Source organism: Musca autumnalis, unplaced genomic scaffold, assembly GCF_047663935.1.
Source record: "Musca autumnalis isolate F117 unplaced genomic scaffold, ASM4766393v1 scaffold_4, whole genome shotgun sequence".
In the NCBI taxonomy this organism is placed as follows: domain Eukaryota; kingdom Metazoa; phylum Arthropoda; class Insecta; order Diptera; family Muscidae; genus Musca; species Musca autumnalis.
In genome coordinates, this window is record NW_027411977.1 from 21431662 (window position 1) to 21443766 (window position 12105).

Here is a 12105-nt window from a genome sequence, read left to right on the forward strand (position 1 = left end):
TAAAAATAATATTTTTTCAAGGACGTGGATTTTTTAAAAATAATATTTTTTCAAGGACGTGGATTTTTTAAAAATAATATTTTTTCAAGGACGTGGATTTTTTAAAAATAATATTTTTTCAAGGACGTGGATTTTTTAAAAATAATATTTTTTCAAGGACGTGGATTTTTTAAAAATAATATTTTTTCAAGGACGTGGATTTTTTAAAAATAATATTTTTTCAAGGACGTGGATTTTTTAAAAATAATATTTTTTCAAGGACGTGGATTTTTTAAAAATAATATTTTTTCAAGGACGTGGATTTTTTAAAAATAATATTTTTTCAAGGACGTGGATTTTTTAAAAATAATATTTTTTCAAGGACGTGGATTTTTTAAAAATAATATTTTTTCAAGGACGTGGATTTTTTAAAAATAATATTTTTTCAAGGACGTGGATTTTTTAAAAATAATATTTTTTCAAGGACGTGGATTTTTTAAAAATAATATTTTTTCAAGGACGTGGATTTTTTAAAAATAATATTTTTTCAAGGACGTGGATTTTTTAAAAATAATATTTTTTCAAGGACGTGGATTTTTTAAAAATAATATTTTTTCAAGGACGTGGATTTTTTAAAAATAATATTTTTTCAAGGACGTGGATTTTTTAAAAATAATATTTTTTCAAGGACGTGGATTTTTTAAAAATAATATTTTTTCAAGGACGTGGACTTTTTAAAAATAATATTTTTTCAAGGACGTGGATTTTTTAAAAATAATATTTTTTCAAGGACGTGGATTTTTTAAAAATAATATTTTTTCAAGGACGTGGATTTTTTAAAAATAATATTTTTTCAAGGACGTGGATTTTTTAAAAATAATATTTTTTCAAGGACGTGGATTTTTTAAAAATAATATTTTTTCAAGGACGTGGATTTTTTAAAAATAATATTTTTTCAAGGACGTGGATTTTTTAAAAATAATATTTTTTCAAGGACGTGGATTTTTTAAAATTAATATTCTTTTGAAGAACGTGGATTTGTTAAAAAATATTTTTTCAAGGACGTGGATTTTTTAAAAATAATATTTTTTCAAGGACGTGGATTTTTTAAAAATAATATTTTTTCAAGGACGTGGATTTTTTTTAAAAATAATATTTTTTCAAGGACGTGGATTTTTTTTAAAAATAATATTTTTTCAAGGACGTGGATTCAAGGATTTCGATTCTTTAAGGACATGGATTTTTAAGGAATATTTTTGAAGAATTTCGATTTTTAAGGAAATAAGGACGTGGATTTTTAAGGAATATTTTTGAATAACGACGTAGGGGATGGAAGATACCAAGGAACGGTCCTGACCGGTTTTAACATGGCAAAGCCCAGGATTTATCTTGGTCCCTCTTTCATCCCAAGTGGACACTGACCTCCCCGTGGTGTCACCTGGGGAACTGCCTTTAACACCCGTTAAAGGTAGTGAGCTAACATGTGCCGCGCGTTCACCCATAAGAACGTTAAAAACTTGGGTTTGGGCGTCGGGTTAGTAACCCTCCCCTAGAAAAAACAGCCTACTATGAAAAAACGAAAGAAAAGAAAAACAAACCCCTCTAAAGTTGACGAACCCCGCAAACGTTTTAAGGACCATGATCTGCGAATCTGCACCTGGAATGTTCGCACTCTTTATAGAGAAGGTGCAGTCTTCGCATTGGCAGACGTACTTGAAAAGTACAAGACCGATATTACTGCCATACAGGAAATACGATGGATTGGGAAAGGCGTCACAACAACACCTAAAGGTGACGCACTGTATTATAGCTGCCATGACGTAAAGCATGAGTTTGGTTGTGGATTCGTAGTTAGTCGGAGACTAAAACATCTTGTATCCAGCTTCACTCCAGTGAATGAAAGACTTGCTGCAATTCGAATAAAAGCTAAATTCTTCAACATCAGCTTTATTTGCGCTCATGCTCCCACTGAAGAAAAGGACGAACAGACCAAAGATATCTTTTACGAGCGCTTAGAAGAAACATATGACCGTTGCCCTGCCCATGACATTAAAATCATTCTAGGCGATTTTAATGCCAAAATTGGAAAGGAGAATATCTTTGGCCCAACAGTCGGGAAATTCAGTCTCCACAGTGAAACATCTGACAATGGTATGAGACTGATAGACTTTGCAGCTGCAAAAAACATGGTAGTTAGCAGTACCAGATTTAATCATCTCGATATTCATAAGGGCACCTGGCTGTCTCCAGATCAGAAAACAAGAAACCAAATTGATCATGTTGTGATAGATGGAAGACATTCATCGAGCGTGTTGGATGTACGATCGTTCCGAGGCGCAAACATTGATTCGGACCACTACCTTGTTGCAGCAAAGGTACGCACCCGCTTAAACGTAGCAAACAAAGTACGAACAGACACAACACGAAAGTTAGACATCGGTAAGCTGCAATCACAACAGATAGCCACAGCATATTCCACTCAACTAGCCCAATTGCTTAATCAAAGCCCTCCTCATCCCGATAACATATCAGCGCAATGGCAAAGCATTGCCCACTCCATGCAAACAGCCGCAAAATCCATACTTGGATACCAGAGACCTCCACCAAGGAATCCATGGAATGATGAGGAGTGTCGTGCTGCCACCGAAGAGAAAAATGCGGCATATAAGGCTACTTTACAATCCGTAGCAACGCGTAGCGCACGAGAGAGATACAGGGAGAAAAGGAGAGAGGAGAAACGTCTTTTCCGCAGGAAAAAGAGAGAGATGGAAAAGCGGGAGTGTGAAAAAATCGAGATGTACAGGAGCCAGAATGAAGTCCGAAAATTCTACCAAAGAGTCAAGCATCAAACTGATGGCTTTGGTACAGGCACATCCTCCTGTAGAGACCAGCAAGGTAATTTGGTAACTGATACAGATAGTGTACTCAGGATATGGAAAGAACATTTTTCAAATCTGTTGGTATCCAATAGCAGCGAAGACGACGAAGATACCACAGTCCCAATCCCAGAAGATGGTATTGAATGTATACCGCCCAGCCAAGATGAGGTAGAGACAGCAATAAATCGGCTGAAGAATAATAAGGCAGCAGGGGCCGATGGCTTACCAGCCGAGCTGTTCAAAACCGGAGGCGACACGCTGATAAGGTGTATTCATCAGCTAGTTAGCACCATCTGGCAGGAAGAACGAGTACCCGACGATTGGAACCTGAGTATCCTGTGCCCCGTCCACAAGAAGGGAGATAAGACTGTATGCTCTAACTATAGGGGCATAAGTCTACTCCCTATTGCCTACAAGATCGTGTCAGGGATATTGTGCGAACGACTAAAGCCAATGGTCAACGAGATTATTGGACCATACCAATGCGGCTTTAGACCTGGCAAGTCCACCATTGACCAGATATTTACCCTGCGGCAAATCCTGGAGAAGACCCAAGAGATGCAGATCGACACCTACCACCTTTTTGTCGATTATAAAGCAGCCTTCGACAGTCCGCTGCGCTCAAAGGTATTCCAAGCCATGTCTGAATTTGGTATTCCCGCAAAGCTCATCCGGCTTTGTAAAATGACTTTAACTGACACGAGGTCCTCAGTTAAAATAGGAAAGAACCTCTCCGAAGAGTTTGGTACCAAAAGAGGTTTCAGACAAGGAGACAGCCTTTCGTGTGACCTCTTCAACATCCTGCTAGAAAAGGTTATACGAGAGGCAAACGTCAAAAGAAGTGGCACAATATACACCAATAGTCACATGTTACTTGCTTATGCTGATGATATAGACATCATGGGTCGATCAGTAAAAGAAGTAACTGATACCTTTATAAAGGTCGAAGGAGAATCTGCTAAAGTGGGTCTGGCGGTAAACGGTGAGAAGACCAAGTTGATGGTGTCGACGCGCAATGCGTCCATTGAGCTCGGACCGACTGTGGAAGTTGGTTCCTATAATATTGAGGTAGTAAAAGACTTCGTCTACCTCGGCACCTCCGTCAACACAACAAACGACATCAGTTGTGAAATAAAAAGAAGAATTGTATTGGCCAACAGATGCTACTTTGGATTAAGTAAGCAGTTTAAAAACAAAGCCACATCTCGTCAAACAAAAATAACGCTCTACAAAACACTGATACTACCCGTGCTGATGTATGGCTCCGAAGCCTGGGTACTTGCGCAAGCAGACATGGCAGTGCTTGGTGTGTTTGAGAGAAAAATTCTTCGAAAGATCTACGGACCAATCTGCGTTGACGGTGAATATCGACGTCGCATGAACCACGAGCTGTATCTGCTATACAACAACATCAATATAGTTAAACGTATCGAGAAGCAGCGATTGCGTTGGCTAGGCCATATCAAAAGAATGAGCGATGATGAACCCGCTAAAAAGGCGTATGAATACATGCCACATGGCGGTGCACGCAGAATTGGCAGGCCAAGGAATAGATGGCGCAAACAAGTGGATGATGAGATGAAAAGGCGCGGTATTCCAGAGTGCAAAGCAACAAATAGAGAGGAATGGAGATCTCTTCTTAGTTCGGCCTATAGAACAAATGTTCTGTAATGGGCCAGCTAAGTAAGTAAGTAAGTAAGTATTTTTGAATAACTTCGATTTTTAAGGAAATAAGGACGTGGATTTTTAAGGACGTGGCTGTTTTAAAGGACTTCGATTTTTTATAGAATATTTTTCAAGGACATTGATATTTTAAAGAATATTTTTCAAGGACTTCGATTTTTTAAGGACGTGGATTTTTTCTAAAGAATATATGTCAAGGAACGGTCCTGACCGTCTTTAACATGGCAAAGCCCAGGATTTATCTTGGTCCCTCTTTCATCTTAAGTGGACACTGACCTCCCCGTGGTGTCACCTGGGGAACTGCCTTTAACACCCGTTAAAACTTGGGTTTGGGCGTCGGGTTAGTAACCCTCCCCTAGAAAAAACAGCCTACTATGAAAGAACGAAAGTAAAGCACCCCGTAAACGTTTTAATGACCATGATCTGCGAATCTGCACCTGGAATTTTCGCATTCCTATAGAGAAGGTGCAGTTTACGCATTGGCAGATGTACTTGAAAAGTACAAGGCAGACATTACTGCCATACATAAAATACGATGGAACGGGAAAGGCGTCACAACAACACCTAAATTATAACTGCCATGACACAAAGTATGAGTTTGGTTGCGGATTTGTAGTTGGTCGGAGATTAAAACATGTGGTCTCCAGCTTCACCCCAGTGAATGAAAGACTCGCTTCAATTCGATTAAAAGCAAAATTCTTTAACATCAGCTTTATTTGCGCTCATGCTCCCACTGAAGACAAGGACGAGCAGACCAATGATATATTTTACGAGCGCTTAGAAGAAACATATGACCGTTGCCCTGCCCATGACATTAAAATTATACTAGGCGATTTTAATGCCAAAATTGGAAAGGAGAATATCTTTGACCCATCTTTGAGGCTGATAGACTTTGCAGCTGCAAGAAACATGGTAGTTAGCAGTACCAGATTTAAGCATCTCGATATTCATAAGGGCACCTGGCTGTCGCCAGATCAAAGAACAAGAAATCATATTGATCACGTTGTTATAGATGGAAGATATGCATCAAGCGTGTTGGATGTACTATCGTTCCGAGATGCAAACATAGACTCGGACCACTACCAGATTAAACGTAGCAAGCAAAGTGCGAACAGACACAACACGGAAGTTGGACATCGGTAAGCTGCAATCACAACGGATAGCCACAGCATATTCCACTTAACTGGTCCAACTGCTTAATCAAAGCACTCCTCGTCCCGAAAACATATCAGGACCATGGCAAACCATTACCCACTCCATGCAAACAGCCGCAAAATCAGTACTTGGATACCAAGGAATCCATGGTATGACCAGGAGTGTCGTGCTACTACCGAAGAGAAAAATGCGGCATATAGGGATACTTTACAATCAGAAGCAACGCGTAGCGCACGAGAGAGGTATCGGGTGAAAAGGAGAGAGGAGAAACGTCTTTTCCGCAGGAAAAAGAGAGAGAGAGATGGAAAAGCAGAAGTATGAACAAATCGAGATGTACAGGAGACAGGATGAAGTCCGAAAATTCTACCAAAGAGTGAAACATCAAACTGTTGGCTTTGGAACTGGCACATCCTCCTGTAGAGACCAGCAAGGTAATCTGGTAACTGATACATATAGTGTGCTCCGGATATGGAAAGAACATTTTTCAAAACTGTTGGTAGCCAATAGCAGCGAAGACGTCGAAGATATCACAGATCCAATCCCAAAAGATGTTATTGAATATATACCACCCGGCCAAGATGAGGTAAAGACAACAATAAACCGGCTGAAGAATAATAAAGCAGCAGGAGCTGATAGCCTACCAACCGAGCTGTTTAAAACCGTAGGCGACACGCTGATAAGGTGTATGCATCAGCTAGTTAGCTCCATCTGGCAGGAAGAACGCGTACCCGATGATTGGAACCCTGTGTTCCATCCATAAGAAAGGAGATAAGACTTTATGCTCAACTATAGGGGCATAAGTCTTCTCCCTATCGCCTACAATATAGTGTCAGGGATATTGTGCGAACGACTAAAGCCCATGGTCAACGAAATAATTGGACCATACCAATGCGGCTTTAGACCTGGCAAGTCCACCATTGACCAGATATTTACCCTGTGTCAAAGCCTGGAGAAGACCCAAGAGATGCAGATCGACACCTACCACCTTTTTGTCGATTATAAAGCAGCCTTCGACAGCCCGCTACGTTCAAAAGTATTCCAAGCAATGTCTGAATGTGGTATCCCCGCAAAACTCATTCGGCTTTGTAAAATTACTTTAACTGACACGAGGTCCTCAGTTAAAATAGGAAAGAACCTCTCCGAAGAGTTTAGTACCAAAAGAGGTTTCAGACAAGGAGACAGCCTTTCGTGTGATCTCTTCAACATCCTGCTGGAAAAGGTTATACGAGAGGCAAAAGAAAAAAAAAAAAGAAAAAAAAAGAAGTAGCTGATACCTTTATGAAGGTCGAAGGAGAATCTGCTAAGGTGGGTCTGGCGGTAGACGGTGAGAAGACCAAGTTAATGGTGTCGACGCGCAATGCGTCCATTGAGCTCGGACCGACAGTGGAAGTTGGTTCCTATAATATTGAGGTAGTAAAAAACTTCGTCTACCTCGGCACCTCCGTAAACACAACAAACGACATCAGTTGTGAAATAAAAAGAAGAATTCTACTGGCCAACAGATGCTACTTTGGTTTAAGTAAGCAGTTTAAAAACAAAGCCACATCTCGTCAAACAAAAATAACGCTCTACAAAACACTGATACTACCCGTGCTGATGTATGGCTCCGAAGCCTGGGTACTTGCGCAAGCAGACATGGCAGTGCTTGGTGTGTTTGAGAGAAAAATTCTTCGAAAGATCTACGGACCAATTTGCGTTGACGATGAATATCGACGTCGCATGAACCACGACATTAATATAGTTAAACGTATCGAGATGCAGCGATTGCGTTGGCTAGGCCATATCATAAGAATGAGCTATGATGAACCCGCTAAAAAGGCGTATAAATTCGAGCCACATGGCGGTGCACGCAGAATTGACAGGCAAAAGAATATATGGCGCAAACAAGTGGATGATGAGATGACAAGGCGCGGTGTTTCAAAAAGCGAAGCACAAAACAGAGATAATTGGAGATCTTTTCTTAGTTCGGTCTATGGAACAAGTGTTCTGTAATGGGCTAGCTAAGTAAGTAAGCACATGGATTTTTTAATGAATATTTTTGAAGGACTTCGATTTTTAAAGAAATAGAAGTTTTAAAGAATATTTTTCAAGGGCTTCGATTTTTTAATGACGTGGATTTTTAAAGGACTTCGATTTTTAATAGAATATTTTTCAAGGACTTCGACTTTTTAAAGATTATTTTTCAGTGACTTCGATTTTCTTCATCCACTTGTATGCTCCATCGAAGCTTAGGCCTGCCGATTCTGCGTACTCCGCCATGTGGCATGTATTCATACGCTATTTTAGCGGGTTCATCATCGTTCATTCTCATGATATGGCCCAGCCAACGCAATCGTTGCATCTCGATACGTTTAACAATATTGATGTCGTTGTATAGCAGATACAGCTCGTGGTTCATACGACGTCGATATTCACCGTCAACGCAAATCGGCCCGTAGATCTTTTGAAGAATTTTCCTCTCAAACACACCAAGCACTGCCTTATCTGCTTGCGCAAGTACCCATGCTTCGGAGCCATACATTAGCACTGTATTTTTGTTATTTTTGTTTGACGAGATGTGGCTTTGTTATTAAATTGCTTACTTAAACCATAGTAGCATTTGTTGGAAAATACAATTATTCTTCTTATTTCACAACTGATGTTGTTTGATGTGTTTATGGCAGTGCCGAGGTAGACGAAGTCTTTAACTACCTCAAAATTGTAGGTACCAACTTCCACAGTTGGTCCGAGCTCTATGGACGCTTTGCGCGTCGACACCATCAATTTGGTATTTTCGCCGTTTACCGCCAGGCCCACTTTTGCAGATTCTGCTTCGACCTTCCTAAAGGTATCAGTTACTTCCTTTACTGATCGTCCCATGATGTCTATGTCATCAGCGTAAGCAAGTAACATGTGGCTATTGGTGTAAATTGTGCCATTTCTTTTGACATTTGCATCTCGTATTACCTTTTCCAGTAGAATGTTGAATAGGTCACACGAAAGGCTGTCTCCTTGTCTGAAACCTCTTTTGGTACAAAATTCTTCGGAGAGGTTCTTTCCAATTTTAACTGAGGACCTAGTATCAGTTAAAGTCATCTTACAAAGCCGGATGAGCTTTGCGGGGATACCAAATTCAGACATTGCGTGGAATACCTTTGATCGGAGGGGACTGTCGAATGCTGCTTTATAATCGACAAAAAGATGAAATGTGTCGATCTGCATCTCTTGGGTCTTCTCTAGGATTTGCCGCAGGGTAAATATCTGGTCAATGGTGGACTTGCCAGGTCTAAAGCCACATTGGTATGGTCCAATTATTTCGTTGACCATTGGTTTTAGTCGTTCGCACAATATCCCTGAACTATCTTATCTCATCTTGGCCGGGCGGTATACATTCTATACCATCTTCTGGGATTGGATCTGTGGTATCATCGTCTTCGCTACTATTGGATACCAGCAGATTGGAGAAATGTTCCTTCCATATCCTGAGCACGCTATCTGTATCTGTTACCAGATTACCTTGCTGATCTCTACAGGAGGATGTGACTGAATCAAAGCCATCTGTTTGATGTTTCACTCTTTGGTAGAATTTTCGTACTTCATTCTGGCTCCTGTACATCTCGATTTTTTCACACTCCCGCTTTTCCATTTCTCTCTTTTTCTTGCGAAAAAGATGTTTATCTTCTCTCCGTTTCTCCCGATATCTCTCTCGTGCGCTACGCGTTGCTACTGATTGTAAAGTAGCTCTATATGCCGCATTTTTCTCTTCGGTAGCAGCACGACACTCCTGGTCATACCATGAATTCCTTTGTGGAGGTATCTGGAATCCAAGTATAGATTTTGCGGCTGTTTGCATGGAGTGGGCAATATGTTGCCATTGTGTTGTTATGTTATCGGGGCAAGGAGTGCTCGCGTTAAGCAATTGGGCTAGTTGAGTGGAATATGTTGTGGCTATCTGTTGTGTTTGCAGCCTATCGATGTCCAACTTCCGCGTTGTGTCTGTTCGTGCTTTATTTGCAACGTTTAGACGGGTACGTACCTTTGCTGCAACAAGGTAGTGGTCCGAATCAATGTTTGCGCCTCGGAACGATCGTACATCCAACACGCTGGATGAATGTCTTCCATCTATTACAACATGATCAATTTGATTACTTGTTATTTGATCTGGAGACAATCAGGTGCCCTTATGAATATCGAGATGATTAAATCTGGTATGTTTTTTGCAGCTGCAAAGTCTATCAGCCTCATACCATTGTCAGATGTTTCACTGTGGAGACTGAATTTCCCGACTGTTGGGCCAAAGATATTCTCCTTTCCAATTTTGGCATTAAAATCGCCAAGAATGATTTTAATGTCATGGGCAGGGCAACGGTCATATGTTTCTTCTAAGCGCTCGTAAAATATATCTTTGGTCTGTTCGTCCTTTTCTTCAGTGGGAGAATGAGCACAAATAAAGCTGATGTTGAAGAATTTAGCTTTTATTCGAATTGCAGCAAGTCTTTCATTCACTGGGGTGAAGCTGGATACCAGATGTTTTAGTCTCCGACTAACTACGAATCCGCAACCAAACTCATGCTTTACGTCATGGCAGCTATAAGACAGTGCGTCACCTTTAGGTGTTGTTGTGACGCCTTTCTCAAACCATCGTATTTCCTGTATGGCAGTATTATCGGCCTTGTACTTTTCAAGTACGTCTGCCAATGCGAAGACTGCACCTTCTGTATAAAGAGTGCGAACATTCCAGGTGCAGACTCGCAGATCATGGTCCTTAAAACGTTTGCGGGGTTCGTCAACTTTAGAGGGGGTTGTTTTTCTTTTCTTTCGTTTTTTCATGTTTTTTCTAGGGGAGTGTTACTAACTCGACGCCCAAACCCAAGTTTTTAACGTTCTTATGGGTGAACGCGCGGCACATGTTAGCTCACTACCTTTAACGGGTGTTAAAGGCAGTTCCCCAGGTGACACCACGGGGAGGTCAGTGTCCACTTGAGATGAAAGAGGGACCAAGATAAATCCTGGGCTTTGCCATGTTAAAGCCGGTCAAGACCGTAGCTTGGTGTCATTCATCCCCTACGTCACCCGTTTTTAAAAAATATTTTCCACAAAAACGTGGATTTTTTAAAGAATATTTTTCCATGGACCCACAAAAACGTGGATTTTTTAAAGAATATTTTTCCATGGACCAACAAAAACATGGATTTTTTAAAGAATATTTTTCCATGGACCCACAAGAACCTGGATTTTTTAAAGAATATTTTTCCATGGATCCATAAAAACGTAGATTTTTTAAAGAATCAATAGAAACGGCGAAGTTAAATTATACATTTCTCTCTCTCTCAATGTTAGATGCTTTATGTGTTTGTGTCATCTTCTCCTTGTCTTATTGACATTGAATTCAACTGAATGAAGGAAACAAGTCTGCTCAAAATAAAATTATGCCTTAACCAATTCAATTAAAATCATGTTCATTCTAATCCTAATTGTCGCTTATTGTATGGGACTGATTGGCCGAATTAGTTCGTGCTTATGTTGCAACTGTTTGTCTGTAATGTAGAGCAGTCAAGGCAAAAAGAGTAGCAACCAGGACACTATGAGCAATTGTATTTTTAGATAACCAACTAGAATGTCGTCTTTATAAGCAACATAGACCACCAGAAGGGTTTATTCACTGACGACCAGGAAGGAGTTTTTAAGGTCGACCAGAAGGAAAGCCAGATGGTTATAGAGGAAATCACCAAATGGCAACCAGATTAGACTATTTATAGACAATCATAAAGGGAGATTTTGCTGCCGACCTAAAATAAATCTTTATAAGCGATCAGAAGGGAGTATATATCGTAGTTTTTATAGACGACTATAGGGATGTCAATATCGACGACCAGAAGTGAATTTTTATAGACTACAAGAAGGAGGTCTTTATTAATGTCCTGCGGGAGTCTTTGTACAATGCCAGAAGGAGGTCTTTATAGACCTAAGTCCTAAGTGGGAGTCTTTATGGTCGACATGGCAGGGAGATATTATATACGACCAGAAGGATATCATTACTGAAGATCAGAATGGAGTCTTTATAGGCAACTAAAAGGAGTATTTATAGACGAATAGAAGGGAGTCTTGGTAGAAAGCAAAAGGGAGACCTTCTTTACGACCAGCAGTGCGTCATTATAGAGGAACAGAATGAGACTTCAAGAATTACCAGGTGGGCGACTGACTTTATAGACAACCATAAAGTATTTCTTTTATACCATCAGAAGAGTGTCATTATAGATGAAGGCAGTCTTTGTCGAATCTTTAAATCCCCTCAAGGCAAATGATAGATTCTACGTCTTTATATACCACCAGAACGGAGTTTTTATTTACAAATTAAATATATAAAGGTGCGATGACCTGTCCTGCGACAATATAAAAATAATCTATATTATGTATTTTCTTCAACACG